The sequence below is a fragment of the Arachis hypogaea genome, chromosome 14, assembly GCF_003086295.3.
Source record: "Arachis hypogaea cultivar Tifrunner chromosome 14, arahy.Tifrunner.gnm2.J5K5, whole genome shotgun sequence".
NCBI classification, from domain to species: domain Eukaryota; kingdom Viridiplantae; phylum Streptophyta; class Magnoliopsida; order Fabales; family Fabaceae; genus Arachis; species Arachis hypogaea.
In genome coordinates, this window is record NC_092049.1 from 53,268,697 (window position 1) to 53,275,097 (window position 6,401).

A 6,401-nucleotide genomic window follows, 5' to 3' on the forward strand; every position below is an offset into this window, starting at 1 on the left:
CCCTGAGGAAATTTCATAGGCTCTTTCAATTCCTCTGAATCCTCTAGATCAGGCAGAACATCTTTAAAGATGTCTTCCAGCTCTGATTTGAGACTCTCAGCCATGTTGATCTCCTCCACCAGAGAGTCAATAAGATCAACTTTCATGCAGTCTTTTGGTGCGTCTGGATGCTGCATGGCATTAATAGCATTCAACTTAAACCCATCCTCATTGACTCTCAGGGTGACTTCCCCCTTTTGGACATCAATGAGAGTTCGTCCAGTTGTTAGAAAAGGTCTTCCTAGAATGAGAGTAGCACTCTTGTGCTCCTCCGTTTCCAGCACAACAAAGTCAGTGGAAAAGGCAAATGGCCCAACCCTGACAATCATGTCCTCAATCACGCCTGATGGGTATTTAATGGAGCCATCAGCAAGTTGGAGACATATCCGGGTTGGTTTAACTTCTTCAGTTAAACCAAGCGTTCTGATGGTGGATGCAGGTATTAGGTTGATGCTTGCCCAAGATCGCATAAAGCTGTCCTGGTGTAATTTCCCTCTAATGTGCATGGTATCAGAAAGCTTCCGGGATCTTTAAGCTTTTCAGGAAAGCTTTTCAGAATGACTGCACTGCATTCTTCAGTGAGGAGAACTCTTTCAGTTTCTCTCCAATCCTTCTTATGACTCAAGATCTCTTTCATGAACTTGGCGTAAGAAGGTATTAGCTCAAGTGCCTCTGCAAACGGAATCTTAATTTCAAGAGTCCTGAGATAATCTGCAAAGCGAGCAAATTGCTTATCCTGCTCCTCTTGGCGAAGTTTTTGAGGATAAGGTATCTTGGCTTTATATTCCTCAACTTTGGTTGCTGCAGGTTTATTTCCTACAGAAGTGGTTGAAGAAGCCTTTTTAGAGGGGTTGTCATCAGTACTTGTGTGTGTCTGATCCCTCACTGGCATTTGAATGCCAGGGTTGGAAGCTGGAGTGACGTTAGATGCCAACTCCTCAGCTATTCCTGGCGTCTGAACGCCAGAACTGTGCTTCCTTTAGGCATTCAACGCCAGTTCCTTTCTTGTTTATGGCGTTGAACGCCAGTCCTACGCATGGTCTGGGCGTTCAGCGCCAGCCTTCCACCCAATTTCTGGCGTTTTAACGCCAGAATTATTTTTTCCTGGGCTCTTAGTGTCCTCAGAGGGATTTTGGGTGGTTTGCTCATTTCTTGGCTTCCTGCTGCCTTGAGGTGGGGTATTTAATGTTCTCCCACTTCTTAATTGAACTGCTTGGCATTCTTCTGTTATTTGTTTTAACAACTGCTGTTTTGTTTGCTTCAATTGTTCTTCCATATTTATATTAGCCATCCTTGTCTCTTGTAGTCTATCTTTGAATTCGGCTAACTGTTGTGTTAGAAAGTCCAATTGCTGATTGAATTCAGCAGCTTGTTCTACAGGACTGAGTTCAGCAGTTACTGTTTTAGCCTCTTCTTTCATGGAAGGGTCACTGCTTTAAGTACAGATGCTGATTTCTGGCAACTGTATCAATGAGCTCTTGAGCTTCTTCAATTGTTTTTCTCATGTGGATAGATCCACCAGCTGAGTAATCTAGAGACATCTGAGCTCTTTCTGCAAGCCCATAATAGAAGATGTCTAACTGAACCCACTTTGAAAACATTTCAGAGGGGCATTTTCTTAGCATCTCTCTGTATCTCTCCCAGGCATCATAAAGAGATTCATTATCTCCTTGTTTAAAGCCTTAGATGTCCAGCCTTAGCTGTGTCATCCATTTTGGAGGAAAGTATTGATTCAGGAATTTCTCTGTCAGCTGTTTCCATGTCTTTATGCTAGCCTTAGGTTGGTTATTTAACCACCTCTTGGCTTGGTCTTTTACAGCAAATGGAAACAGTAATAATCTGTAGACATCCTGATCTACTTCCTTATCATGTACTGTGTCAGTAATTTGTAAAAACTGTGCTAGAAACTCTGTAGGTTCTTCCTGTGGAAGACCGGAATACTGGCAGCTTTGCTGCACCATGATAATGAGCTGAGGATTCAACTCAAAGCTATTGGCTCCAATGGAGGGTATGCAAATACTACTCCCATATGAAGCAGTAAAGGGGTTAGCATATGGCCCCAGAGTTCTTCTGGACTGTTCATTTCTACTTAAATCCATGATGGAGAAAGGGAGATGATGTAAAAAAAAATTATTTTTATTTATTTATTTATTTATTTATTTCGAAAATAAAATAAATAAAATAAAATAAATAAAAATGGGTGAAGATTTTCGAAAAAAATGAGGAGAGAGAAAGTGGTTAGGAAGTGTTGAAAAAGATATGATTTTTTTTAAAAGGGTTTTAAATTTTGAAATAGAAAAAATCTGAATTTTTAAAATTGATTTTCGAAAAATTACTTTAAAATAGAGGGAAAAGATATTTTTGAATTTAATGAGGAAAGAGAAAACAATAAAATAACAAAAGATCTAAAATTTTTAGATCTAATGCTCCTTGTTTTCGAAAATTTTGGAGGGAAGACACCAAGGAACACCAAACTTAAAAATTTTAAGATCAAGACACAAGGAAAACTCAAGAACGCCTTGAAGACTCACAAGAACAACAAGAACATGAAGAAGGAACACCAAACTTCAAATTTTTAGAAAACCAAACTAAAATTTTCGAAAATTATAGAAAGATTAACAAGAAAACACCAAACTTAAAGTTTGGCACAAGATCAAGAAAATTTATTTTTAAAAAATATTTTTAAAAAAACCGGTGCCCAATCATCAAGAACATAAACCAATGCTCTAGCCAATTGAGCTATAAATGTAACACTTGTTTTGAAAAAGTATTTTTAATAACTAAGAAAAAATTTTCCTAATCTAAGTAACAGGATTCACCGTCAGTTATTCAAACTCAAACAATCCCCGGCAACGGCACCAAAAACTTGGTGTATGAAATTGTAATGTCAATGTTCACATTACTCTCTTACAACTTCGCACAACTAACCAGCAAGTGCACTGGGTCGTCCAAGTAATACCTTACGTGAGTAAGGGTCGATCCCACGGAGATTATTGGCTTGAAGCAAGCTATAGTTATCTCGTAACTCTTAGTCAGGATATAATATCAATAATAATTTTTAATTTAAATTATAAAAAGAAAAAGGGCAGAGCACAAATTATACTTGTAAGCAGTAATGGAGAATATGTTGAAGTTTTGGAGATGCTTTGTCTTCTGAAATTCTACTTCCCTCTGTCTTCTTGTTCACGCACACACGTTCTCCTATGGCAAGCTGTGTGTTGGTGGATCACCGTTGTCAATGGCTACCATCCTTCCTTTCAGTGAAAAGGGTCCAGGTGCGCTGTCACCGCACGACTAATCATCTGCAGGTTCTCAATCGTACCGGAATAGGATTTACTATCCTTTTGCGTTTGTCACTACGCCCAGCACTCGCGAGTTTGAAGCTCATCACAGTCATTCAATCCCTGAATCCTACTCGGAATACCACATACAAGGTTTAGACTTTCCGGATTCTCTTGAATGCTACCATCAATCTAGCTTATGCCACGAAGATTCTGATTAAGAGATCCAAGAGATATTCATTCATTCTACGGTGAAACAGAAGTGGTTGTCAGGCACGCGTTCGTGGGGGAATGATGGTGAATGTCACGTTCATCGCATTCATGTTGAAGTGCGAATGGATATCTTAGATAGGAACACGAATGTTTGAATGGAAAACAGAAATACTTGCATTAATTCATCGAGACACAGCAGAGCTCCTCACCCCCAACAATGGAGTTTAGAGACTCATGCCGTCAAAGAGTACAAATTTCAGATCTAAAATGTCATGAGATACAAAATAAATCTTTAAAAGTTGTTTAAATACTAAACTACTAACCTAGGTTTACAGAAAATGAGTAAACTATGATAGATAGTGCAGAAATCCACTTCTAGGGCCCACTTGGTGTGTGCTGGGGCTGAGACTAAAGCTTCTCACGTGCCTGGGCTGTTTTGGGCATTCAACGCCAGGCTGTAACCTGTTTCTGGCGTTGAACTCCAACTTGTAACGTGTTTCTGGCGCTGGACGCCAGACTGCAACATGGAACTGGCGTTGAACGCCAGTTTACGTCATCTATCCTTGAGCAAAGTATGAACTATTATATATTGCTGGAAAGCCTTGGATGTCTACTTTCCAACGCAATTGGAAGCGCGTCAATTGGACTCTTGTAGCTCCAGAAATTCCATTCCGAGTGTAGAGAGGTCAGGATCCAACAGTATCAGCAGTCCTTTTCAGCCTGAATCAGATTTTTGCTCAGCTCCCTCAATTTCAGCCAGAAAATACCTGAAATTACAGAAAAACACACAAACTCATAGTAAAGTCCAGAAATATAAATTTTACCTAGAAACTAATGAAAATAAACTAAAAACTAACTAAAACATACTAAAAAATATTTGAAATTAACCCCAAAAAGCGTATAAAATATCCGCTCATCAGATTGCTTGAATGCGAAGCATTTCTTTCCTTGTTTTTTAATTGTAGCGCACGTTGTGCTTCCTTGGGAACGTGCGAGGGTTTTTGAATGCTCATTAAATTTCCCTTTGCCATTTCTTCTTTTCCCTCTTTTGTATTTCATTTTGAAATTAAAAAATCACTTTCAGTTTCTTCCTCTCTTTCGCTTCTTTGCTTATTGTTGGCTAAGGTGCTTCATTCATCTGACTTCTCTTGTTTTCACGCCTCCAAGCTTTCTATCTTCTTTGCTCGAGAGCGTTTCATTGGCACAGATTCGATCATTGCTTCTGTCTGAGTCTTCCCTTGCGCTTTTTTCCTCTTCCTCCACAGGTTGGTATTCTCCTTCCTTTTTACGTTTCAATAGTCGTCTTTATGTATGCTTTCACTGTTGCATGTTTGTAAAGTTTTTATTTTTATTGAGTTCGGCTTGAGAAACTTGATCCTTTCGCAAAAATATTGCGTCTTTGTTTTCGATCGACGTTGGGGTTTTCCTGCTGCTCCTGTTTTAGGAAAATGTACACCTCTTAGGTCTCTGTTGCTATTGGTAGTTGATCTTTTGTTGGCAATTCGTAGGGTTCTTTTTTGCTTTTGTTGCTATTTGTTATGCGGAAGTGCTGGTACTTAGGTTGGACTCTTTGCATGTTTGAGGGGGTTAAGGCTGGTTAGAGCACAGATTTTTGCGTCGACTTCCCTTTTCTGGGTTCTTGCTTTGCTACCTCCAAAAGGGTTCCCTTGGACTTTAATGTTGGTCCTCCATTTTTTGCGAGTCCTGGGGTTTCCCTTTTGCTGCCATATCTGACACTTGTTTGATTATTTCTTTTGGTATTTTATTACTGTCCAAGTTGTTTGGTAGTAACCGTTTTTTCTTTTTCTTATTGTAGAGATAGTTGGCCTATGTCTTCACGAAAAAATATTATCGAGATATCTTGAAAAGTTTCTGCTGGTATGGCCGATTGGCTGGATTCGATAGTTCTGATGTGTGTGACCGTAGCTGATCCCGAGTACTGTGTAAAGCTTAGGAGGTTTCGTAGGATTTGTAGTAATATAGATTATGAGAAGAATTATGAATTAGTGTCACCTTACCCTGAAGAGAGGGTTAGTTTTCCTTCCTTAACTCAGGGAGAACGGCCCTTTTTCTATGCTTATGACTACTTTTTAGTCAGCTGAATATCACCATCCCTTTTACCACTTTTGAGACCGACCTATTGTGGTCTTCTAATGTGGCCCCTTCTCAGCTCCATCCAAACTCTTGGGGTTTCATAAAGATTTTTCAACTCTTGGGTCAGGAATTTGGTGTCCGACCTACCGAAACTCTCTTTCTATATCGTATTGGGTGTCAACAACTCTTGTGTCAGGAATTGTTGACAAAGCCTGGGGTAGCTAAGAAGAAAGCCTCTTAGATTTCTTTCCGAGCTACTCAAGGGAAGAAAGTGTTATCTATGTATGATGAGTCTTTTCGTGATTTCAAGAACTACTACTTCATGGTCTGAGCTGTTGAGGATGCTCGGCCTTTCTTTTAGATGAAAATAATGAACCCTCCTTCCCTTTGTCGTGGTAAAAGGATCCAGTGGTAGTTAAGTATTCTTGGGAGAGTTTAAGCGAGTTAGAACAAGCTCTCGTGGTTGTTTTGGAGAAGCACTAGGGGGAACCTCCTCATTTGGATACTAAGAGGTTTCTGGGAGATCCTTCCCTCCTCCGGGCTGAACTGGGTAGCGCCCAACTTCTTCTTCTGCTTGATTTCTTCTTTTATTTGCAAATTTACCCCATTCTTATTTGTAACTTGTCATCCTGGTTTCCTTTTTTAGAAATGGTGAAATCTTCAGATTCCATGAAGGCCTTCCACATGGCCAAGTAGGCGACGGCTGCACAGAACTTATCAGCGAAAACCTTGGGAGAAGGGTATTCTCAGCTACCTCCGAAGAAGCCGACCTCT